General features: G+C 34.9%; 1 protein-coding gene across 2 annotated transcripts in view; it reads right to left on the bottom strand.

Annotated features, from left to right (window-relative positions):
• The window catches only part of NRG1 (neuregulin 1), a gene marked incomplete at both ends in the record, with an annotated part of 232,437 nt that overhangs the window by 124,271 nt on the left and 80,181 nt on the right, over positions 1 to 27,985 (bottom strand). The window lies entirely within an intron of this gene.

Raw genomic sequence — 27,985 nt, 5'->3', positions numbered from 1 at the left:
ACGTGTCCTTCCCTCCCTCTCTTCTCCTCCCCCGCCCTCTATCCCCACTCTAAGCTGCTCTGGCTGGTCTGAGTAAAATCAGTACTGTATACCCAGCAACAGAGGTCTGCCAGTGACTTCCTATTTTATCCAATTAGAAAGAATAAAGCCCATCAAATCAAAGAGAAGCAGGCTGGCATGTTCCTCATGGCCCCCACCCCTTTTCTTCCTTTTTCTACACAAGCTGCCCCAGTCTTCTGCACCCCCTCCCCCAACCTTGCTTGCTTGCTTTCAGTCAGGCTGGCTCTATTTCCTTTACCCACTGTTGGATCAGAAAAAGCCAGTAATCGATGCTAGCAACCTAACAAAGCTGAGATGGGGCGGGGGATGTAGGTTGGACCTTCTGGGTTGGACCTGAGGCTTGGCAAAGTCTGATATCTGATTCCTCCCCAGAGAGGTGAGCTTTTCAACAGTAATTTCTTCCTGCCTGCTGCTTAGAGATAGCATTCCTTCTCTGGCTCTCTTCTAAGTTTTGTTCACCAACAGGACTATTAGTACCTGATTTTCAACAAGAATTAGAATGCCGTTTTCCAACCATGGACAGCTCTGCTGTAGCCTTTCTTTGATGATTGCGTAAGCCTCTGTAATGTCCAGTGTGAAATGCTAAGTGTATATTGAAGGAAGTACGGAATGGGGGACGGAAGAGAAACCCATACATCTCTGTTCTTTAAATTGCCATCCCTCTGGCCCATACAGAGAAGACTAATGTCAAGCAAATAGCAAACACCGATAACAGAGTTACAAAGGAGCATGGCTACCACTTCATTTTAAAATTAGCCTTCCATTGTGATTCCACACTGCGGAGGTTTGAATTTATTGGATGCTATAATATATAGCACTTGCCCTCTGTTATGACTGCACTGCAGTTCTAACAAGAGTTTTCCCTAAGAGCAGGCCTTTGGGTAAGGTTTCAGTCACTTTACCTATGGAAAGGTTCAATGTTGATTTTATTTTCCCTATTAAAACAGCAATCATTTATAGACTGGAAGAAATGTACTGTCTTTAACAGAGAAGAAAGGCTTCTTAGAACACTGCCACATGTCAGTGCACACTGTGTGCATCTGACAAGGAACCATTTTGTTCACCTACATCAATATAAAGTCTTAAAAACTCTAAGTCTGTACTCTGTATCCATCATCTGAGTCCCAGAGCAGTAAAATTTAGAGCTCAAGTCCTGAGAAAATCTGCTTCAAGCACTTTATATTTTCTATAGGACAATCTTCACTACTTTGAAATATGCTTAGGCTTCAAATGGCAGGTGGTAAGAATATTATCATTTCCTTCAAGATGAAATTATAAGTTATTTAAGAAGTATTGGTATCTTAAATTGTCAGCACTACCACTAACAACAAACCCCTGAACTAATTTGCATAACTGTAACCTTAACTGTGACAAGGAGAAATGTAAAATGAGTTAACCATAGTTCACCTCTACACAAATTGCACCTACATACCAGTAGCCACATTTTAACACCATGGCTATGCTTATTTTCTAGCGTTAGCTTTACCTATGTGATTTTAAAGCAGTGAGCACTCTTTTGACAATGATTCTAATAATGCACATGAAATTTCACAGATTTTTCAACAGAATATTCATATCGGAGCATTTCATATTTATTCAGTTCTTAATTAAAATATCCATGTAAATATATGCAACCAATATGTGTAGGTAGAAGTTTATAGTAACTAGGGCAATTTATTTATTTATTTTTTGGGTCTGGGGTAGAACCCAGGGCAATTGACCTCCGAGTTACACCCTCTGCCCTATTTTTTTTATTCTTTTTTATTTTGAAACTGGGTCTCACTGAGTTGCAGAGGGCTTCACTAAGTAGCTGAGGCTGTCTGCGAACCATGATCCTCTGGTCTTAGCCTCCCGAATGCTGGGATTACAAGCATGAGCCACCACACCTGGCTAGCTAGGGCAATTTATAATTCATTAAAAGATCTTCCTATTTAAATATATGGCACTTGCTTCTCCATTTCTGCCCCAATCCAATATAATACTTAAGTTTAATATATTGGCAGTTCATCCATGATCATCTAAATTTCAAAGACCAAAATGAGGTTCAGGTAGTACCAGGTGAGAGAGATAGAAGAGACCAAGAACATTAACCCATAGTTGTAAAAAATTACTAATAACTCACACTAAAAGTACTCACCTAAATCACTATGAGCAACATACCTTTATTTTGGAATAATAAAAATTTATTTTGCAAATAAAATATTCACTTTCAAATTTCTTTAAGTAAACCTGAATATTCGGTTCTTAGATTGAGTTATAATTCACTAATGTTACCATTGTACAATAGAATAAAATTTGTTGTTTTAGGCAGAAATTACTCTAGTTTTCCATTTGAACCATTAGAAAAGTGTGTTAGTATGTGGGGGTGTAGTTCAGTGATAGAGAATTGGCCTAGCATTGGTCTAGCAAAGAGCCACTGGTTCTACCCTTGGGACTAGGAGCAAGAATTGCTTTTATTCCTTTTTCAAATATCCTACAGCAATAAAAATGTGTAAAAGGACAGTGTGCATGGCGTTACAAGTTAGAATTTCCTTTGGGTGAAACATGCCCCTTTGTAGGAAGAACTATAAAAACATGCCATTTTTAACCCTTAAGTTCCACCCTAATAAAACCCAGGAACACTAACATTCCCATGTCCTCTTAAAAACATGAAAAGAGACAAAATAGAAATTCTGTTTTTCCCTTTTTCCCTTAAGCCTTATGGCAAAAATATAAAGGATACAGCTTTTATGCATGTATACATGTGCAACATTATTTAACAAAAATAATAATGGATATATTTTAGTATAGAAAAAGTAATTTTAATTAAACATAAGGAAAATACTTCTGATATCTGATGCCATTTTAATACAATTCAGTCAAGTTTCAAAAGAACACAAATATTTCGTTCAAAGTCAGCCTGGGCAACTTAGCAAGATCTTGCTTCAAAATAAATATAACATGAGAAGACACCTGGAAATTATAGGACCTAACCCAAAAACTATTAAAGTGCTCAATAAAACATGTAATTCCAGTTAAAAATATAAAAATAAAAAATAAACAAAATAAACAAATATAATTAAAAGAGCTGAGGATATAGCTCAAAAGAGAAGCACTTTTTTAGTGTGTAAGGCCCTTGGTTCAATTCCTAGTACCTAAAAAAAAAAAAAAACGAATTTGATGTATACTTTGGCATTATTTCTTTATTTAAAGTTCAATTACTCAGCAGCTGACTCCATAAACTGATCTCCAAACCAATCCAGAAATTTAGTTTGTATATAGCACAGTATATCACTTAGAGAGAATGCTCTAGAAATATGTGTTAATTTGGTTTTTAAATCTGCTTTAAATAGGAACTGAGCACAAGTTTATACACACATGAGTGTTGTTATGAATAGCAACTCAAGAGACTCTGAAACTTCATATAAGCCCAGGTATAAAATACTTATCCAGAATAAAGAAAGTTTGTGGAAAGGAATTACCAGAAATGTCCTACTTTTCAACATGGTCCAAATTTCTAAATTTGGAAAGATTTCAGAGGAAAAATCTTATATATTTTTCTTAAAGTTATATAGTTCTTTCTCCTTATTGCCGAGTAAAATGAACATATAAAATTTTACTAAAGTGGGAGGGAGAAGGAAATAAAAATGTATGCAGTTTCTAGAATGATTCTGTATTCCAAGTGAGTCAGCTAACTGGCAGGCAACTTTGCTGTAATGCCACAGCCTTATGTTATTTAGAGAAGTTGAAATCTCCCATTTAATACAAAATGCCAACCTCACGTTTTTCTGCTATTTTTCAGTCCATGGAGTGAAAATTTCCCCTATATTATTACAATTTTTATTGCTTTAAAATAATCATTTGAAAGGCATAAGATAAAAATATCTTATGATTTGACCTCTAACTCAAACTTTCTCTCATAAATCACACAAGATTTGCTAGAATCAGATTTTGTGTGTGTTTGTGGTACTGGGGTTCCTGGAAACCCTTCTACCTCCGGGCTACACTCCTAGACCTATTTTTAGGAGTGCGCAATCCTCCTGTCTCCGCCTCCCAAGTGCGGGGATTACAAGTATGCACCACCATGCCCAGCTTAGAATCAGATTTTTGAAAGAATTATTTTCTTTCTATTCCATAAATTATTTGGAGCAAAAAACTTTAGGTTTAATGCAAAGAGCCACTAATAAACTCAGTAACAATTATATTTGATTTTTCCATTGACTAAACATTGGATCTAGAAAGATTTTACACATGAATTTTATTTCATGTGAGAAAAATTCCCAGAGGGTAAAAATAACCTGTCTTGAGTCATACTGAAATTAATTTCAGAGTCAGTACTAGAATTTGAGTCTATGGATCCTTCTCTTTCAATTTATAACCACCAATAATTTCCAACTTAGACAAAGAAAACACTCATTTGGATGGTTTAGATTTTCTGTCGCTACTGCTATTTATTGAAATATCCAATTTTGACACTTTCACTAGGACTGTTTCCACTCAAAGGATTATTCTATTCAGTGCTCTCATGGCCACTTGTGGTTACTTTACTTAAACAATCTTTTTTCTAAAAGGTATTCATAGAACATAAACCATATTTATTTCTTTTTAATTTTTTTAAGGTTTTTGTTTTGTTTTGTTTTGGTTTTGGTGGTACTAGGTGTGGAACCCAGAGGCTTTCTACCTCCAGGCTATACTCCGAGACCTATTTTATATATCACTAAGTTGCTGAGAGCCTCACTAAGTAGCTGAGGCTGGCTTAGAACCTGTGCAATCCTCCTGTATCAGCCTCCCAAGCGCTGGGATTACAAGCATGCGCCACCATGCCCGGCAATTTTATTAAGTTTTTATGTGGAACATATTAAAAATGGCATACATTCAGATTGTGCTTGGTGCCCACATTTACACCCGGTTATTCCATAGCATTTTACCAAAGTAAGGGTCACAGAGGGCATGGACTATAAACCCACTTTCACGTGAAACAGGCTGAAAATTAGAAATTACATTAAAATTAGCTTGGCTGTCTAAATGGGAGGGAAGATAATAGAAGAACCTTACAGTGTAGGAAGGCAGGGTAACTTCAGAGAAGCAGACACATCTCAAAACAGGAATCTATTTTACTCCAGTGGGTAAAATACATGCCATAGCAAAGATTATCAGAATCTAAGATTGGAGATTCAGGATTGCATTGTGTTTTAATTTGAGGAATTATCAAACAAAATAGGACAAGGGAAGGAGTGCTTGTCAGGGAACAGAAAAAAAGAGGCTGCTGCTGACTGAGCTATACCCTGAAATATGATGGCTAGAAACCCCCAAGTCCAAATATGGTGACTGAGTCAAGAAAAACATAGTCTCTTATCTGGAATAATCCATCATCTACATATTCTTTTAAGGAATGTGATATAAACTCAGTATCATGCATACTGAGATATTTGGGAGTAAAGTGTCCTCATGCATACAACTTCCTTGAAATTGCAAAATAAAAAAATAGACCCATGATATATAGCCCCATGAGTACATATTTAATAAAGCAACTGTAGGCACATGTTTACTGTAAAATATAAATAATTTATAATTTGTTTACTGTCCAATTCATTCATATTAAAATAATAAAATGCTGGAAAAAGGGTTTAATTATTTTCCTGGCAGTTTTCTAGCTACAATTATATGAAAGAAATCCAGTAGTTTTAATATAAAAACCCATTCATTTCCAAGTGATGTATGCATGGATAAATATATCACTTTGAATCTCACTATATTATCTAATTATAAAGCATCAATGAAAGAATAAGAAAGATCTTTAAGTATTACAAAAAACTCATTAGCTTATGCCAAACAAAACAGTCCTCCAATCCCAGGTTGTAATTCCATGTGGTTTTTTTCACTGCACCCTCTACTGCCTTCCCCTACCTCTTTAAGAGCTTGAATTTTAAAATGAATTTCAAAATTATGTCAAAGATAAGAGATTCATAAAATTTGGACCATAATCTAATGGCAGTTAAATGTTGTTATATGACAAGCCATTAATTGCTTGTAGAAAATCTTAAGAGCTTCTTTTTCTGCAACCCTACCCCCTATGGCCATTCATTTACTGAGAAGGTACTTTTCTTAATGCTATACTTCAATCACTAGGGAACTAAAATATCTATGAATAACACAAATAGAGAAAAGGTTAAATTTGCATTGCTGATATAAAGAATCTCAGCAGAATAAAGGTAGGCTTTATTCTGTTGAGATAATTGGAATCCTTGGACTGCTCCGGCCATTTCCAGCCTGTGAGTGCCTTTCCCAATGGTCAGCTGGTCAGTGAACATGATAAGGTCAAAGGTACTGAAGTGAGAGTCTCCATGGCTGCACTCCCCCCAGCTATGCATGTAGATATTTTATATACTATTAAATATGTATGAAGCAGCACAAAGACCCTCTAAAAGCATCTGTATTTAAGTAAATCATATCACTGACAGCAAGAGGCATGCACAGCAATTTAACTTAGCAGGAAAAGTACTTCTTTTACCTATCACTGCAGTGCAGAGAGTTCCAGCCATATGCTTCTTTTCTGCTTGCACATACCTCACATAAGACAGGAAAGGCTTAACTTAAATGGCTTGAAATGCTTTTAGACAGGCTTCTAAAAGGAGACATAAATCTTTCCAAGTATTTCTCAAACTCTTCCCTGAAGCTTTGTCATGACTTTATCACTAAAGGTCAGACAAATAAGCCATCTTCAGGTCACTGCTCCTTAACCACAGGTTAACTATCTGGATTTGATCCATTCTCTGATCATGTCCTACACATGTCTACTGCTATTTCCTGATTAATATTAAAGGCACCCAGAGAGCAACCTCAATTTTTCCTTTCAACTCTAAAACAAATAAAAGATAAAAGTTTTGATGGGAAGAATCAGGGTCCATCAAAAGTTAAATTACCATTGCTCATTCATACCTTAACCCCAAAGAATCTAGTGAGATAAACACTATTAAAGAAACAGTTTTCCAAGGTACTTACTTGAGCATTTGATGATACAAAATAGCAGAAATCTCTGAAAAAATTTTTTAAAGGACCAAGAGAATGTAAAACGTTTTTAATTCTTACATGTAAAGAATTAGGTATACTCCTGTAGACAGGTAATTTTCACAATAACCTGTGGCTGGAGAGAAAAATATGTTGAATGGGCACAAAAATAATTATTTTACTACGAGAAAACCAGAGCTAAAGGTTTGAATTGTCCACTCCAAAATGAAATGGACTTTCTGTAATTCAGCCAACATGCAGCAACTAATTAGAAAATTTGCTATTCAGCATTTAAATGATTTTTATTTTTATAAGCTGCCAGGTTAAAAAAAATTTAAAACCTCAGGATGACTCAATTTTCAAAAGCAGTAGATTTCAAAACTTAAAAGTCAATATATGAGTTATAACAAAAAAAAATAGCTAGTACCTCCAAAGACCTAAGATACATGTTAATTTATTTAGCCAGCTAACCACTTACCCTAAAAATGCTTAGTAAGTTATATGTAAACATTGTCCTGGGACAATTTGGTTTCAGAAAGGTAAAATAATTTCCATGTGATTAGTTTCTCTTTTCTCTGAAAATCTAAAGTGAGATCTGCAGAGAGTGAAGGCATGACTCAGGTGTCAAGAGTTTCAAAATGTGTGTAGCTTTAGAACACAGAAGGGAAGTCTGACTGAAAACCAAGAAGGTGGGACACTGTGTCAAATAGATTGCCAACATCAAGCCTGTAGCTTCACAATCAGGCTACAAATGGAAAGGATATTATTCCAATCGTATAGATGGGAAAAGTATGGATTACAAGGTTAATCCCAGATTATGCATCTAGAAAGTGGTGAAACTAAGAACCAAACCATCTAACTTTAAAGACCACTTTTTCCCTTATAGCTCTATAGTGACTTTATATTACATTAACAAATGCATCAACAGAATACTTGAAAAAAATAGGGCTATCAAGTACATGAGATAAACTTTTGTTGAGTTATATAGTAGAAATTTTATTTGGACTTACATAAGACTTATGAAGGAGAACAGAGGAAAAGAAGAGAACTTGAACAAATACAATAATGAAAATATACATGTTCACAAACATTACAATTTCTACTTTGGACAGTCTTTAGGACATGTCTATAACATAAAGATTTACTGTGCACCATTAGGCTGTCCACTTAATTATGTTATAGGGCATAATTCTGGCCATGATGTTGCCAGACAGGAGGATTTCAGGTTCAAGGACAAGCTCAGCATAGTAGTGAGATTCATCAACCTAGCAAAACTCTGTTTCAAAACAAAAAACAAAAGGACTGGAGGAGTAGCTTAGAGATCAAATGACCCTGGGTTATGCCTAGTACCATAAGTGATATTGCCAGTAAATAGAGAAATTACAAAAAATTAACATACACAAAAATAAAGGCACTCTATGACCTATGCCTTCTAATATCAAGAGGAGAAAAGAAGGCATTTCAAAAAACTTAGAACCTAGCAAGAAAATTTAATCCCCCTCTTTCAATTTTTTCTAAAGAAATTTGGTCAGTGTTAGATAACACTGTGCAATTAAAAAAAAGTTAAGATGAATATCACTAGTGGGGCAGATTTTTCAATTATTTTAGCTTTTACTTGCATGTGTGCATTCTCTCTCTCCCTTTTCCTCTCTTTTCTCCTCCACCACCACCACTGGGGATGGAATTCAGTGGTATTCTATTTCTGAGCTACATGTCCAGCCCAATATTATTTTTCATTTTGAAGCAGGGTTTCACTAAGTTACAGAGGACCCTGCTAAATTGCTAAGGCTGTCCTCAAACCTGCAATCCTTCGGGCTCAGCCTCCCAAGTACTAGAACTACAGGTTCATAACACTATGCACAGCCACTCATTTATATCTGAGAAAGGGTCTTTCTATGTTGCCCAAGGTGGTCTCAAATTTATGGGCTCAAGTGAGCCTTCTGCCTCAGTCTCCAAAGTACCTGGCACTCATTTTTTTTTTAATGCATGTTTTTCTAAGTTTCCCCAAATACATTCCAGGTTTATGTTCTCCTTTCTACCTTGGCAACTTCATTTGTTCACGCCTTTATTCAATGATTATTTAGCAATGGCCTAATATGAGACAGAACCTATACAGGACTGAAGGACAAAGGGGAAAGAGACTATTAAGTGCTGCTTCCTTGGCATTCAAATGCAAATGGAAGACTTGGTTTTCTTTTTTCTTTTTTTTTTGGGGGGGGGGTTGTTGTTGTGGTACTGAGGATGGAACCCAGGGCTATTCTACCTCCAAGTTACACCCCCAGTCCTATTTTTTATTCTTTATTTTGAAACAGGGTCTCACTGAGTTGCAGAGGACCTCACTAAGTAGCTGAGGCTGGCTGTGAACCAAAAGCTTCCTGTCTCAGCCTCCTGAATGTTGGGATTACAAGTGTGTACCACCACGCCCAGCAAAGTTTTCCTAATCACAGTCTGGCACAAAGAAAAAGTCTTCAGAAATGGGACTCCATAGACTTAACAAGAGCTATCGGTTTTGTTTGTGTGGTTAACAAATTGATATTTAATTTTGTTTTTGTTGGTATTTTTGGGGGGAGGCTGTGAGGAAACATTGCTTACTGTATATGTACGTCTATGGGTCTGAAACTGTCCTTCACTTAGTATCCAATTATGAAAATGTTTTCTGCCTGTAGTGCTTTGTTTTGACTAGTGATAGAAGAAGAACGCAAAAATTCAATTCCTGCAAGAATATGCCTGAACAAGAGGCCTTTGGAGGTATGGGACAACTGGAGGCAGGACAACATAATCTGTTTCCTTTCTCAGTAACCATCAAAACAAAACACACACCAAAACAGACCTGGCTACAGCAGCAATTTAATGGTAGTATGAATTTTTTTAAAAGCTGTTTGACTGGTTTTGGTGACTAGATGAAAATAAATAAATAAATAATTAGTATATGTTATTATTACCTATTTGGTGAATTAAAGATTTCTGGTGATGCCAATGCAGTTTTAAAGGACAATATTTTTTTTTTAATTTCTAATAAAGTGTTAATATCATAGAAACTGAAATTTTAGCACACAAAAATTCTGTAATCAATATCAAAGAGAATAAAATTCACTACATATATACAGATATAGTTTGGTGATTTAATTTAAATATTAGTTGCTTAAGGAAGGTAGTTTAATAACTACAAAAATTTGACATGATTCAACTAAATAAGTATTAAACATTTTGTTTAAACATCAGTCCTAGCAACTATCTAGCTCTGAAATCTCACTGGCATGTCAAAAGCTAAAGATGATCTAATAAGTTTTACTACTAAAGTCATAAATTAGCATCTTTATAAATATATGACCTTCTTAGATATGAGTAGATGATAAAGAAAAAAATAAAATAATCAAGATTCATATTTATCTAGTTAGAAACATGATTTTTCCTTCTTTCAATTAATTCTGTAAAATATATAAGGTTTTGGAGCAATAAGTTTCTCATTCCACATTTAAATTAATTTGAAATTTTTATATCTATCATATTATCTTTGTACGTGCACACATAATAGCTGGGATTGAATCCAGTGGCTACTGCTAAACTATGTTCCCAGCACTTTTTTATATTTTTACATTAAGGTCTCACTATCTTAGTATGTACTGCCCATGAACCAGGGATCCCTCTGCCTCAGCCTTTCAAGTACAGATGTTTGCCACCACACTTGGCTCCTATAATATGATTTTAATGCTGACCACTGTCATTCTGTAACATGTCCAATGAACAGAGGACATATGCTGTACCGGGGTGGAACTTTCTCATCTTATACTAATGCTACTCAGAGGCATTTTTAAATAAAGTTGCTCAAATGATTTTCTTTTGTAAAATTGATTTTTCTTGTTTAAAATGCTATATAACATTGCTAAAATGACTTTAGTTTGTAAAATTGATTCCTCTTGCTTAAATAATAACTTCTCTGATGCTCAAAACTAAAACATTAATTTTTAATGACAAATATTAAGTTAAAAGTATGGTTATACATTATATCCTTTGCTATTAGCTTATTCACATAGCATTCTTCCTTCATCCTTACAAATCAAATAACTTGTTAAACCACTGAGCTACTTAAAACATTAGATGTTATCTTGAACCAATATCTTGGTATTAATCTTAAGAATCAGTGTGCATACACTCAAAACCTCAACAGAAAACTAATCGGAAACTAAAAGAGGTTTTAAAGATGGGGAGTAAATGAGGTATGACTATTGGCTATGACTATAGAGTAAGTGAGGTATGACTATGAGGTGTGACTATAGAGTCTCAAAGGGTCCTACGTTAACATTACCAGAGCTTCCTGTGTTAAATTAACCATACAGTGTAGTCAGCAAATATACTGTCTTTGCATTCCTTGTTTATGTCTACTATAAATACCTTAAGCATTTCAGTAGCATTAACACAGTGATTAAAGCATATATCATAGAGTTGGGTTCTAATCAGTGATAATCGCTGCCTACAACTATTCATCTCCCAACTCCTGTACCCCAACTAAAAAGAAATGCCTACTAAATTCTAAAGGTTCATGTAGTTACAGGAATGCAGATGAATTATTTATAAGGCTGCAGAGGCTAGAAAGTTGAGCTATGCAGCTTATCCTAGCAGTAGTAGGCTCTAAGTTATTGGCAAAAGGAACCATGCCAGTACATTAGAAGATGAGATAGAAGGAATCTTTGCCAAATAAAATAGCTAAGTAATAACCAATGTTAAAAAAGAAGAGCCTGGGGGTTGGAGGAAGTCCTGAGATGACTGCTAAAACAAAATTCAGGAGATCACTCATCTTGCAGTCAATGCAGAAAGAAGAGCTGCAATCCCAATTACTTCTCTGGGTCTTATTTTTCTTGAGTGCTTGCTTTTTAATTATAGTTATGTGCTGTTTTTCAAATGTTACTATAGTATCTGCACACAAGTGAGAAATTACAAATGGTATTAAAGCGATGTTATGCACAAAGCCTATTTCAGGCTCAAGATAATTGTGAGATTGTGTTTTCCATCCTGTTTAGGAATCCCTTTTACTGTTTTAGGGATCCAGGACAAATTTATTTCAAAGAATAAAAACCCTCTAGTAACAAAAAAAAGCCCACAACTTTTTTATTCTTCATGTATTGAAACTGATGAATTGCTACAGACAGACACCTGCCGTGACTTTAAGTAGGTTTTGGAATAGTGCCACTCAGATTTCATTTCATGTTTTATCATCAATTACTTGAAATTTACACCACAAAAATGGCTGCATATTATAAATGTTAGCAACAGCAGAGGATGAAAATGCCATCTTGCCCCCAAAACAAACAAACAAAACTGATAAAACAAGTCCACCTTAACACACAAGGAAGAAAACTTACCATGGGATTGTTAAAACCATAGCAATCTAAAATTGAAACCAAAAGCTATGGGTTGCATTCTGCATCTCAAAATTAATCTGAAAGATTCCATCCAACTGAAAGCTGGAGTAGTAAAGCTACACATCACATACTATGTTTCTTCTTTCATTGAAAAATCTAAACATTTTAGCTATTTAATACATACAGTTTTTATCTACCCAACATTATCATCCCAAATGTATGCATATTGGGGGCAGCAAGGGGGAAGAATTCACAGTATTCCTTCTAAGTTATCCAAATACTGAATGAATCTAATATAGTAGTTTGAATGCCTTTTATTTTTATTGTAGTGTGTGTGTGTGTGTGTGTGTGTGTGTGTGTGTGTGTGTGTAGTTCTAAACCTTGATTATGAATCTGAATTCATGGAGCTAATTTGGTCCAAGTAAATTCATAAGAAAGAAGACCATTTTAGTAAGTAGTTACAATGATTATATGCTCTTTAGACTAGTATAAGAGAGGTCACAAAAAGAGCTCCCTGTCAGTTCTTCTCTCAACTCACCTACAAATTAAATAAGAATCCAGCAAGAGGACTCAGGGTTGGACCTGCTTCTGCCCTAACTTATTATATAACCTTGTCCAATATTAAGTTGTTGAGTCTCTTTCATGTTCCTCATCTGTATAATGTTTATTTTACTATTGCTACTTTAATTATTAGTGTTAGTAAAAGAAAAACCTACCTTGTTGATGTGATTATACCAATGTTCTTACTCTCAAACAACTGACTTCAGCACCACAGAGAGAAACAGCGACCAGTTAATACATACAGGATTAAATAATGGGTAATAAACCTATCCAGGAAAGGCAAATTCTTATAAATCACCAGAAAAACATGTATTCTAGAGAAAAATAGGGAAAAACAAAAAACTCAAACCCAACTAACAAAAAGCAAAAACTTCTCCTAAAATGAAGAAACTTTCTAGTTTTAAAAATGTAAATGAAATAATGTATATAAGTATACTACTAAGTGTGACTACTTCCCAAAATGCTACAAGTTCTCTAAAAATATTATTGGAGCTGATGCTGGTTTTTTTTAAAGCTTTGATTTTAAATTATTTAAATGTTTGTTTTTATGATATAAGTTTAAAGTAGTTTTGATTGTATATATGTGCAATTTGAAAAATGGTTATAACTAGGCTAAAAAAGTTCATAAAATTCATTGTTAGTGTTTAATATTTTCTAGAAACTGGCATAGTGAAATGTTATAAAAATAAAAACCCAAATAACCCCAAATCCCTCTCTATTGAATCTTAAAATCTGGTGAGAACTGACAGAAACTTTGTTGTCGATAAGCGATTTAAAGCAAAAGCTACAGGAACAACAGGAAGAACTGCTGGGAGACAGTCTGACATTTCAGGATGACAAAAAGAAGTTTGCTTTTATTCCTTGGTTTGAAAAAGACATTTTTATAATTCCAAATATCGTTTTAATAAAATAAACCCAAGCAGACATTTCTAGCAAAAGGGGGAAGGGTAATGATGACATTTTAAAAATTAATGGGAGAACATCCAACCTTATTTTTCATTAAGCCTCCCTATCCTCTCTCCTCCATAAGTGTCTATTATACTCACTTCATAATGCACTTTTCACCCAAAAGAACACAGCCAATGTTCTCAAAAACTACAAAGAAGGAGGAGAAAGTTCTATGATACTACTTGCCTCTATGGGTACAAATACAGTGCACATTACATTGAGTTTTTATATTTTCAACTTAGCTAAACTATTTTAAATCTCAATTGCCTTTACCTTCACTATAAAAACATTTTAAAAGATTCTACTAAATCTCTATGTGCCTGTGGGTCATATGCTTTCCTCCTAAAGCTTATCTTACTTTCGCACACTAGCATTTGAACTTACAAGGTAATTCTCTTACCCCCACAATCTATTCATACTAAAACATATTCAGGGACTCTTTGTATGATTTACTCTTCATAGATACTGTGAGGGAAGTCTGATCAAAGATTTGCTTATGCTTTGGAGGATAAGAAAGGTGAAACTCAAAAGCTGCTATGAGAACAAGAGAGAAAAAGAATCCATCAGAATCAAGAAAGAATAGTGTACACACCGGGTGTGGTGGTGCACATTTGTAATTCCTGAGCTTGGGAGGCAGAGACAGGAGGATTGTGCAGGTTTGAAGCCAGCCTCACTGTCTTAAGAGATTCTGTTTCCAAATAAAATATAAAAAATAAGACTGGGAGTGTAGCCCAGAGGTAGAAGGGTTCCATCCCCAATACCACCAAAAAAAAAAGGGGGGGGACAGTGTACAAAATTTGCAAAACTCTTTTATGACCACATAAGTAATTTTATCTCAGATATACGTAAGGATGCATATTCCCTTCATATTATATTTTGTCATAAAATATTCTGACTGACAAGGTGGGCTCCTTCTGGTACATTTCAACAGAGGTAGAGATGTGAGATATGTTTTTTGGGGAGGAAATTCAGCAATTTCCTTCTTTAAATTGTAGAACAGAAATCATAATTAAGTGTGATCTATTCTCAAAGCTACATAATGTGTAAAGAAGATAAATTTTTAGAGGTTAATAAAATATCTAGATCTCTGGGCTAAAATGTAGGACAACATTAATAAAGAACATTGTAAAATAATACTTCGAATATTTCATCTTACAATTTTTTTCTTAATGTATCTTAAATCCCATATGGAGAATTTGTGTAGTTAAAATTTTGATGAAATGATAGTCTTCTTGATAGAACTTAACTGCTCTCAGTAAATAAATTTTTTAAAAAACTGAGGAAGAAATTATCACAAAGGCAAAACTGCTTTCAATATTTAATGGATTAATTAACTTTAATGGACTTTAAAGGATTAATTAACTTTACTAGTTTGATTTACTATAGTGCCTCAGTCATAATTAGGTATACATTTTTAAACTTCTCTCCTCTTTAGATCAAATTAATGAAATTTTAAAAATTAAAATTAGCTATTCTTGTTTCTTTGTTGTTCCAAATAAAGTTAAGGACTGATTTTCTATATATGTGAAGAATGACCTTGGTAGTTTAGTTGGTATTGCACTAAGTGTGTAGGTCACTTTTGTTAAGAATGGCCAATTTGATGATATTTATTCTGCCTATCCAAGAGCATTGGAGGTCCTTCTATCTTTTAAGATATTCTTGAACTTATTTTTTTTAATGTTCTAAGTTTCCCTTGTAAGGTCTTGTGCCTCCTTGTTTAGGTTTATTCCTAAATATTTATTGTTTGGGGGGATAGAGTGAGTGGAAATGTTTTATGAATTTTTTTTCAGAGGATTTATGGTTTACATACAGAAAAGCTTCAGAATTTTTAAGGTTGATTCTGTATCCAGACACTTTGCTGAATTTGGTGTTCAGTTCTAAAAGTCTTTTGGTTGAGTTTATTGGGTCACCTATGTATAAAAAGGTGATCTGCAAATAGACATAATTTCAGTTCTTTTCCTATTGTATTCCTTTTGATTTCCTTCTTTTGCCTATTGCTCTGGCTAGATTCTCAAGTACTATATGAAAAGGAGTGGTGATAGTAGATATCCTTGACATTTTTCTGTTTTTAAAGAGAACTCTCATAGTTTTTCTCCATTCCATATGAAGTTGGCTGTGGGCCTATTTTATATCACCTTTATAATGTTGAAGTATATTCCTTCTATTCTGATTCTCTGCAGTGTTTTTAGCATTAATGGTTGTTGAATTTTGTCAAATGCTTTTTCAGCATCTTTTGAAATGACCATGTGATTTTTTACTTAGTTCTATTATGAGATGTATTAACATGAATTGTATTTTGTATGTTGAACCAGCCTTGAATACCTGATTATGAACCAAACTTGGTTGTGGTGTATAATTTTCTTGATGTGGTTATGAATGCACATTGCTAGTATTTTGTTTAGAAGTTTTGGGTCTAAGATTATCAGTGATACTGGTATGTACTTATCATTTCTTGAGCTGTCTTTATCTGGTTTGGGCATTAATGTGATGTTGACATCAGCAACAAAAATTATGCAGGAAGCATCACAATACCGGACTTCTAACTATACTACAGAGCCACAGTAATAATAAAAAAAAAAAAAGAGTGGTATTGGCATAAAAGGAGACACATAGACCAATGAAGCAGATTAGAACACTCAGAAATAAATCCACACACTTAAAACTGATTGGTTTTTGACAAAGGGGCCAAAAATAAACAATGGAAAAAAGATAGCCTCTTCTATAAATGGTATTGAGAAAACTGGAAAATGAAAATAAGCCCTACTTTTTCACCCTGAAAAATAGTCAATCCAAGATGGATCAGAGACCTGGAAATTAGACCAAAAATCTTACAGCTACTTGAAGAGGGCATAAGACCAACACTTTAACACATAGAAACAGGTAAAAACTTCTTCAACAAGACCCCAAAGAAGGACTTCCCGGAAGATGGCGACCGAAAAAAGCAGTGTTTACAAGTCCTGCTAACACTCGATCTCTATTGCCATAATATCAGCACTTTTCATAGCCAGAAAATACTATCAGCAGAGAAATAAAAAATGTAAGCACAAGGGACAGAGATAAAGAAGACTAGAAAAACAACCAGAGACCAGAAAAGAAACCAGTCCCCATTGCGGCAGCAGAGCTGCGCCGATGCCATCTTACCTCGCAGCACCAAGTTCCAGGGAAAAAAGGGACTCATAACGGAGCTCAAAACCAGAAAAGAAATACTCCAGCCTCATGGCCCTGGGTGTGGCAGCGCTACCATATTGCCAGCAGCTTTGGTGAGTTCACTATGCCTGTGACAGCTCCAGATCAGTGCACACAATAACCTTAAGTGAAATTGCAGCCCCTAAAAAAGAAATCCCAGTACTGCACTCCCAGGGACTTGCACAGCTTTGATAATCTCCCTGGGACTGAGATTTTTCAGTCCAACCCAGTGAAGGAGTAGCAGTGGCAGAGATAACACACCCTAGTCACAGCTCCCCGTGGGAAAACACCCAGCCTGGCACCCCCACGGTCTCACGCAGTCTCAGTTAACTCCCTGGGCCTGAAACTTTGCAATACAACTCAGTAAAGGAGTAGTGGTGACTGAGATTACCACAGACTTGAGATCCAGACCACCCTAAGTGAAGTTGTAGTGATCCAGGAAAGGCACAAACTTCTGAAATCATAGAAAAGAGGAACAACAATACAGCAATGAATGCCCACAACCTCATATTATCAGAACCTGATAACACAGAAATTCAGAGATCTCCAGAAGATCAAATCAGGAATATAACTGTAGAAATAATACGGGACCTTCGAAAAGAACTTAGAGAGAGTTGAAAAGAAATAAAGGATGCAATCACTGAGGCAAAAGCATCAATTCAAACAATAAACAATCAAATAGACCACATGGAGAATAGAATCTAACTCCTAGAAGATGATCACTCCCAAAACAAACACATAATTTTTAACTTAGAAAAAAAATCCGACAGCAGGAATTTGACATTGAAGAAATATGGGCCCATTTTAAGAGAGCTAACCTAAGAAAAATCAGAATAGAGGAGGGAAAAGAAGGTGAAACCAAAGGGATTAATAATCTCCTCAAAGAAATAATAGCAGAAAATTTTCCATATATAGAGCAAGAGGTCAATACATAGGTCCAGGAAACTTATAGAACTCCCTTTAGACAGAATCTGAGAAAAGGTTCCCCGTGCCACATAATTGTGAAAATGACCAATGTAGAAGCCAAGCAGAGAATCTTAAAGGCAACAACAAAAAAGGCCAAGTGACATTCAGAGGCAAACCAATTAGAATCACTCCAGACTTCCCAAACCAAGTCATGAGAGTTAGAGGGCTTGGAGTAACATATTCCAAACTCTGAAAGAAAACAACTTCCAGCCAAAAATTTCCTACCCAGCAAAACTATCAAATTAGATTGGGAAATAAGAAGCTTCCATGACAAACAGAAACTGAAGAAATTTATGTCTTCAAAAACAGTGCTAGAGAAAATACTCAAGGAGATTAACTCTACAGAAGAAATGGGTAATACACACCAGAACCAGACAAGATTTTCCATCCAGCAGACAACTAAGCAAAGAAGAATAAACAGTATTTCAAACAGAAATTAAAACTTAACATGTTAGGAATTAAAAGTTATCTCTCTTGCTGGGGTGGTGGCGCATGCTTGTAATCCTCATGCTTTGGAGGTGAAGACAGGAGGATCCCGCTGGTTTGGAGCCAGCCTCGCTGGCTTAAGAGACCCTGTTTCCAAATAAAAAAAATATATATATATAAAATAAGTCTGGGAGTTTAGCCCGGGGGTAGAAGGGCTTCCAGGAACCCCAGTACCACACACACAAAAAAAAGTTTTCTCTCAATAATCACACTGAATATAAATGGCCTCAACTCCCAAATAAAAAGACATAAAGTGACAAAATGGATTAAAAACCAAAATCCATCCATCTGCTGCTTACAAGAAACACACTTTACAAGTAAAGAGAACAACAAAATCAAAGTAAAGGGCTGGAGCAAGTTAATTCATGTTAAGCAGCCATCCTAACATATGTGAAATAGTATTTCACTATAGTTTTTATTTGTAATTCCTTAATGATTAGTTATATTATGATAATGATGAGTGATATTCATGTGTTTATTGGTCATATAAAAATCTTTGGAGATTCATTATCTATTTTAGTCTTTTACCTATTTCTAAATTGTATTGTTTGCTTTTATTATTGCTAATTTTTCGGGTTTCTATTTGGAATATTAATATACCTTCAGATATAACATTTGGAAATATTTTATCCCACACTATCAGTAACTTTTAATTCTGTTTACATTGTCTTTGGACATACTTTTTTATTTTTTTATGAAGATTGTTTATTCTTTTGTTGCCTGTGCCTTTGGAATCATATCCAAGAAATCAATGTGAATTTCAGTGTTGTGAAGTTTTATGACCCAGGTTTTCTTCTGAAAGTTTATAATCTTAAGATTTTGAGTTAATATTTGTATATGGTTTTAGGTAAAGGTCCAATTTTATTATTTTTCATGTAATTATTATTTTGCAATAATATTTAGTGAAAAGATTATTATTTCCTTCTCCAAATGTTCTTGGAAACCTTGTCAAAAATAACTTGACCATATATTGGAGAATTTATTTCTAGGCTTTTTATTTTATTCCATTGGTTTATATATCTGCCTTTATAGCAGTACTACACTGTTTCAATTATTGTAGCTTTATAAGGTTTGAAGTCAGAAAATGTACATCTTCTAGCTGTGTTATTTTATGAAATTGTTTTGGGTATTTAGAGTTCATATTTCACGTTAGGATAGATTTTTTCTGAAATAAAATAAATAAATGTAAAAAAAACAAAAATACCATACAAAGCTTATCTCAAGAATGAAGAATGATTCAACCTCATTCAATTAACATACATTACCGCATAACTCAGGCATGTGACTATACTGAGGGAAACTAAAATGTTTTTAAAGTAATTTAAAAGTCATTTCTGATTTGTTTTAAACACCATAAATTGTAAATAAAAGTATACTTCCTTCATCTAAAAAAAGACCCCAAAGTATTAAGAAATTAAAATGAGGATGAATATGTGGGGCTGCTTAAAACTGAAGAGCTTCTGTGATGCGAAGGAAACTATCAAGAACCTTAATAGAGAGTCAACATAATGGGAGAAGATTTTTGCCAGCTACTTCCCTGACAGAGGAATAATAACTAGAATATACAGAGATTTCAAGAAATTAAGCACCAAAAAAAAACACAATAAAAAATGAGCAAGTGAACTAAATAGACACTTCAAAAAAGAAGAAATACAAATGGCCAATAAAGGTATGAAAAAATGCTCAACATAATTCATTGGCAATCAGAGAGATGCAAATCAAAACTACCCTGAGATTTTACCTAACCCAAATTAGAATGACAATCATTAAAAACACAAACAAAAACAAATGCTGTCGAGAATGTAGAGGGTAGAAACTCTAATACATTGTTGGTAGGATTGAAAATTAGTGCAATAAGTTTGGAAAATAGAGTGGAGGATCCTCAGAAGAATGGAAATGAATCTACCAAATGACCCAGCTATTCCACTCCTGGATAGCTACTCAAAAGAAGAGAAACCAAACAACCAGAGTAAAGCAGGCATATTTGTGTTTATAGCAGCACAATTCACAATTGTCAAACTATGGAAGCAGCCAAGATGTGCATCAATAGATGAATGGATTATAAACCTAGGGTATATGTACACAATGGAATTTTACTCATCTATAAAGAAGAACAAAATTATGTCACTGCAGGGAAATAGATGGAACTGGAGAACATTATGCTGAGATTAGTCCAAAGAAAAAGTGAAAGTCAGATATTCTTCAAAATATGTGAAAGCTAGGGAGAAAAGGGGACATAGGAGGGACTAAAGATAAAAGAGGATAAATGTTAGATGAACAAAGAAGGTGACCTAACTGAAGGACGTAAAAGGAGAAAAAAGAAAAGAAACACTTCAATGGAAATGATGCACATCCACAAATTTATCAAAGTTAATCACTATGCTGAGCATGGATAGGAAAGAAATGGAGAGAATGGGGTGGGAGCCGGGGGAGGCTCAATGAGGGCTGGGTACATGTATGCCTATATCACACTGAACTTCATCAAGATGTGTGATAACAATGCACCAATAAAAAATTACAAATTGAACAACACAAAAAGTCTTAATAAAAATAAAATAAAGGAATCACAACTTTTCCATCTTTATTTCTTGGTGACATAAAAAAAATCTCCTCAGCTTCATAATATACTCTTTGTAAGTTCATCGGCAAATCAAGGGTGAGCTTCTTATGATTGACAATAATTTAACTTACAATTTCTGATACAATATAAAGTGGAATTAGTACCCTGTGGTTATATTCCTCTAACAGTTTCCATTTAAAAATCAAAATCTCCAAATTTGTTTCAAAAATTTGTTTAGTATGAGTTAACTTCTACAATCTCTTAATCTTGATAAGCCTTTTACTTTTAATGGCAATTGATAGAATTTCATCATCTCTTTTAATGTGATAGATTTCAGAAATCTTATTTCTTACTAAAATGATTGTATATAAATATATATATGCATACATATATACATACATATGTATATAAAGTGAAAAAACTGGCTACTTTAAAAATGACAACAAACAAATAATTACCCAAATAGTTCTACTTAAATGAACTATTTAAAACATAAATGGTTTTTCTATGTTTTTATAGTGAGGATCAAACTCAGAGGCATTCCACCTCTAATCTATATTGTGTCCTCTTTTTTAAATTTTGAAGCTGAGTCTTGTTAAGTTGCTGAAAGCCTTGCCAAGCCAAGGAGGCTTGCCTTGAACCTGTGATCCTCCTGTCTCAGCCTCCCAATACAGGGAATACAGGCATCCACCACTCTTCCTAGGTTGTTTTTCTTTCAAGTGAAATTTTTCTTTGAAGAACTGCATGATTTTTCTATCTTAAGCAATACTGTTCTATGAAAAACTCTTGATTTAAAATTCTTCTGTTTCTCATATTCTACTTTTTATTATGATTGTGTATTATGCACAGTTAACACAATTAAAATGAAATAGAAATTAACTTTTCTATTTCACCTTAAACTACTTCAATCCAAGGAGTATTCCCTATTCATCTTCTCCAACTAGCCCTCTACCATTACCCAAGAAACATGTATATACTTCAAAGAATCATAATATAACTCTGTAGAAACTGGGCTGTTAACTATTTGTTAACATTAATACTGTAATTATTTTTATTAAAAAGTAATAAACTTCTAATGATCTAAGAGCAAAAAAAAGAAACATAGCCATCGAATTTTAATCTAAAATCATTGCTCACTTACTACTGGATTTCAGTTGTCATCTACCCTCTCCCTATCTATATTTTACTCCCTACCTATATATTACTTCGCCTCTCTCTGTCTATATTTCACTATATTACCATAAAAATGAAGAGATTAATAGCCAAATTCCTTTAAGAAATCTAAGGGAAGACTGATCATTTGATTATATCAATTAAAATTTCCAGCAATATTTAACAGAGCCATGCAGGTATGCTCATACCTCATGATCAAATGCAACCCAAACACCAAATCTCCTAAATGAGAGACAATTAGAGACTTGAATGAAGATGAGCATAGCTTTTGGCTGGGACCCACAGTAGCCCATATTATTGGTTTTTAAGATTTTCCTAACCTCCGGTATACTAAAAGACAAATGAAAAGTCCCACTCCAGCAGTTCCTTGCTGACTAATTGAACTCAGCACTATTGTTAAGGGAATAAATTAAGTATAAATGTACCTCCAATACTGGATGCATTATAATAAGGATAGAACAGAAATAAAATGGGAGAGGCCCACAAATGAACTCCTGGTGCCCTTGTTTCATTTAGGTTTCTGGTGCTGACAAAAATACTATTACTATTATCTCACACTTCAATAGCACCTACTGAGTTTTTTCTACAATAGTCAATGGTCAATAACAACTTATCAACCTACAGTCACTCTGGTAAAAGAAAGTTGTGATTTTTCCTAATTCTTCTGGGTATTTTTTTTAAAGAATGGGGATCATAACCCAGGCACAGAAAGACAAGTACTTCATGATCTTACTCATGATGTGGAATCTAAAAAAATGGTGTCATATAAATTGAGAGTTGAATGGTGGTTACCAAAGGCTGGGGAGAGTGAGAGGGGATAGAGAATTGTTGATCAATGGTAGTAAGTTTTGGTTAGATAGGAGAAAGTTCTGGTATATTACTACATAATAGAGTAACTACAGATAAGATAATGTGCCTTCAAAAAGTAGGAGACTTAGAAAATATTACCATAAAAAATGGTAAATTTATCTGGGTGTGGTAGGGCACACTTGTACTCCCAGCACTTGGGAGGTTGAGACGGGAGGATCACAGTTCACCGTGATCAACCTAGTAAGGTCCTGTTCCAAGCCAAAAAATACAAAGGGCTGAGAGTGTAGCTTGGAGGTAAAATACCCCTGGGTGCAATCCCTAGATATACACACGCACACGCACACACACACACACACACAAATACTAAATTATGTATATGTATATAAATTATGTATATGTATATAAATTATGTATATGTATATATGTATATATATGTATATATGTATATATATGTATGTGTATATATACATATATATAAATATACATATGATTATTATATATTTTTTGCAGTACTGGGGATGGAACCCAGGGACATTCTACCTCTGAGCTACACACCCAACCCTATTTTTTATTCTTTATTTTGAAACAAGGTCTCACCAAATTGCAAAGGGCCTAACTCAGTAGCTGAGGCTGTCCGTGAACAGTGATCCTTCTGTCTCAGCCTCCCAAATGCTGAGATTACAAGTATTCACCACCATGCCCGGCTGAATTTTTATGTTTTTATGTATCAGTTAAAAGTAAATTTAAGCCGGGCATGGTGGCACACGCTTGTAATCCCCGCGCTTAGGAGGCAGAGACAGGAGGATCGTGCAGGTTCGAAGCCAGCCACGTGCGCTGGCTTAGGAGAGCCTGTTTCCAAATAAAAATGTAAAAATAGGTCTGGGAGTGTAGCCCGGAGGTAGAAGGGCTTCCAGGAACCCCAGTACCACCAAAAAAAAAAAAGCAAATTTAATTTAAAACAAAATCAATTGATTTAAAGATATTTAGAATCTGTGCTTTTAACCTCAATGTAAGAACATTTTCAGATTTCAAGATGTGTCCCATTTATTTTAATTTGAAAACTTTTTTTTTCTTTTTTCTCATTCTTTAGAAAGGTATGGTTTCTTGTATTTAAAAAGTAGGCATTCTTAAGAATTATTATAATGTGCTCAGAAGTACTAATAATGACTCTTTAGAAAAATAAGACAATTGTCTTTAGTTTTTAAAATAATAATTTCATTCAGATTGGTTGCCCTGTTACAGTTTTATCTGCCATCTATTTTCAACTTCCCTTTGCAATTCTGATAGCAGGATCTGTTTCCTGATTCTTCTACGGTCATTTGCTCATCAGTCATAGATGGATATGTTGTTTCTTCCTGACTAGCTGGCTTTTCCCTTATTTTGGTGCAGAACTCGCCTCTTAATGAACTTGCACTAAGGTTCCCCAGGGGCTGAGCCCATCTGCCCTACTCACCCTGACAAGCACAGGAAGGATGTGAGGCCCAGCCCCCACTCACTCAGTGGCAGTCATTAATCTCCCTGGATACAGCCTGTTAGGGGTAGGCATATGATGCAATCAGGGCCAATCAAAGGCATTCCCTCAAATTTGCTGTTTGGATAACTAGACTTTCCGTTTTAGATTATGAGCCACAGGGATACAGAGAGGCTTGTAGCTAATAGCAGCTAACTCCCTTTTAAGCAGAGTAATCACTTGAGACTGAAGCTAACATGTGCATAGAAGCAAAGAATCAAGACTAAGAAGCCAGTTGATCATATCAGTTGAGCCCCTGCATCATATCAGGCCTGTTATATAAGTCCACTTGAACCCTTCCCACTTATGTTCTTTGAATTGAATTTCTATCATCTGCTAATAGGAAAGTCCTATACTAAACCCTTGTCTACATTTCATATTTTGCTTGTTGTCATATACTTTCTCATCTCTTCCCTTCTGTAGCATTTTTTTTTCAGGGATTGGACTCAGTACCTCAAGCATTCCACCGTGGGTCTACGCCCCTAGTCTTTTGGCTTCTTTCCTTTTAAGAAGGTGTGGGGAGACCTATTTCTTATAGCATTCAGAGTTTTTCCATTTAAAGGTCTCTTTTCCCACTGTTCAATTTCTCAGATTTCTAGAAAACTTGACTATAAAATGAAGACTTTAGAGAGCCACCATGTTTAGTATATATAAATAGATGTTGCTAGCTCCTCTAGATACTCTGGTGGTACACCTCTCTGCCTACATCCTCTTCCCTACACTGTACATTTAAACAAAAACTTTTTAAAACTTTCATATGTAAAGCCCATGTCACTTTCTATTCCTAATAATTAAAGAAACATTATAATTTTAATACTTCTCCTAAAATAGGCAAAATATTAAAATATTAAGTTTTAGAGGCAGGGAAGGATAGAGTTAGGGAGACTGAGGAAAGGTGGATAAGAAGTACTTATCCCACTAGCAATAAATTATCATGTTCTATGGTGACTATAGCCTATTATATGACTTTTGAAGAATTAGAATAATGAAGCAGAAAGGCTATAATCATAAAGAAATGAAAAAGAGATGGAAATGTTATCTATACTGATTTGATCAATACACACTATATACATGTAATAAAATATCACACTGCATCCCATAACTGTGCATTACTAATGATTTAATTAAAAATAAAAAACTTTTAAAAACATGCAAAATAGACATCCTTCCTTTCCTCAGTTGATATCCAAAATAATAGAAGATTTTTTTTCTCTTGGTGGTACTGAGGTTCCTGGAAGCCCTTCTACCTCTGGGCTACACTCCCAGACCTATTTTTTTTAATATATTTTTATTTGGAAACGGGTCTCTCAAGCCAGAGCAGCTGGCTTCGAACCTGCGTGATCCTCCTGTCTCCGCCTCCCAAGCACGGGGATTACAAGTGTGCGCCACCATGCCCGGCATAATAGAAGATTTTTTAAAAATTTAAAGAGAACATTCCAGCAATATTTCAGCCCTATTTTTTATTCTTTATTTTGAAACAAAGTTTCTCCAAATTGCAAAGGACCTCACTAAGTAGCTGAGGCTGTCCATGAATGGAGATACTTCTATCTCAGCCTCCCAAATATTCCAGTAGAAAGTCCCCCAAAGTACATAATGTACACAGTAGTCCCTCCATGTCTGATAATTTGCGACTACTGAATTTAGATATCATACAAAAACAAATAATTTACAGAATTTATGACATTATACAATAAATTAAATATTATTTAGCCTAGAGTAAGACTTCCAAATACATCTCTTCCAAACACAACAAGAGGAAGATATGTCTATTAGGTGGTCAGAATTCCCCAGCACAATGACTCTGACATCATTCTCATTTCTGTAAACAGCTTGTGTTATAGTTAGCTATAGAATGCCCCCTGAAGAGCTCGGCCATTGGTGTTGAAAACTGATGTAACTGAGTCCTGAAGGCTGCAATCTCATCAGCAGATAAATCCCATCAGACAAGTCTCTTTATAATGGATTTATCTGGATGTTAACCTAGGGTGATGGGGTCTGACTATAGAAGGTGGGTCACTGGGGCTGTGGCCTCGGAACTGTGTTTTGTCTTTGAATCTCCTTGCTTGTTGGCTTCCTCTATTCCTGGTCTCCATGAGCAGAGCCTTGCTCTGTCCCTCTCTGCTTCCCACTGCCATGAACTGAGCTTCAGACCCTGGCTTCACATGGATTGAACCTGGAATCTCCAAAAAACTAAGCAAATAAATTTTCCTTTCTCTAAGTTGTGTAGTCAGTCATTTTGGAATATGGAAGTAAGAATGTCGACCAAGACTGCAATTAAAATAAACCCAAAGTAATTCCAAACAATGTAGTCACTTGAATGATTCTAGAACAACAGTGTCTGTTGCTTTTTATAGCCCTGAATTGGTCACCAAGGGCTCTCTTGTATATTTCATTACTCCATATATTGTGTATTCTGTAATAGCTGGCTTTGCACTGATAGGGATAAATGTGATTATTTTCCTGGAGTCTTAGTAACAATTCAATTTTGATGCCTTCAGCTAGATCTTTTAGGTGCCAGATTGAAGGCTGAATAGTTCATTTCATTCAGAGATTTTAAGAGGACTTCCTGCATATATTCTTTGAGAATACAGGCATTGCTAACAATATGCAATATTTTGAAAAGATGCAGTGATTCCCTAGCAAAGAACTTTCAATGGAATCATTTGGGCTGAAAATCATGCCTGAACTCCTTTCCTTCTTCAACAGAAAGTATACTTAGAACACTGTTCTTAAAAATTCAAGGACACCTTATTTTAATCCTTTTCTTAGAACACATCCCTTTTTTACATACTTGCTCCCAATCATAAAATGGGTTGACCACCTTTAAGTAAAGCTGTGCTAAATAATTTACATCCATGTCCTCACATCAGGCTTCTCAATATATGTTAAGGACAAATAGCTTATAGATGTAGAAGCCTGATCTTATGGAGGTTCAAGGCCTTGCCTAAGATCACAGTAATTAACAGGATTAGTTTGACATCTACCCAAAGGCTGTGTTCTTTCCATTTCATTCATTTGCCATACTTTCATGTGCAACATTAATATTATACACATTCAGTCAGTCCTAGAAAACTCTCTTAATCTACCAAACATACTTTCAATGCACTTCTATCAATGGCTACTTTCCAATTCATTTACAGAACCTCATTCCTTTTAATATTAAAGGCTTTTTCTTTGAGGCAACAAAACCTAGGTTAGTATATTGTCTGGTATATTGTATGCATTCCTTAAAACCTTCTAGAATGTCTTTATTGGTATGTTGACTTGGAAGCTTGGGGTGCAGTTCATTGGTAGAGCCTAGCAAGGGTTGGAATCCTGCTTTTGTGGCTTTTGATAAAACACATCAGTTTCCCATCTCTAAAGATTTTATGGGAACCA

Source organism: Muscardinus avellanarius (genome assembly GCF_963383645.1).
Source record: "Muscardinus avellanarius genome assembly, chromosome: 14".
NCBI lineage: Eukaryota > Metazoa > Chordata > Mammalia > Rodentia > Gliridae > Muscardinus > Muscardinus avellanarius.
The sequence above is the reverse complement of the archived record's forward strand: the minus strand, read 5'-3'. Positions and strand labels throughout refer to the sequence as shown.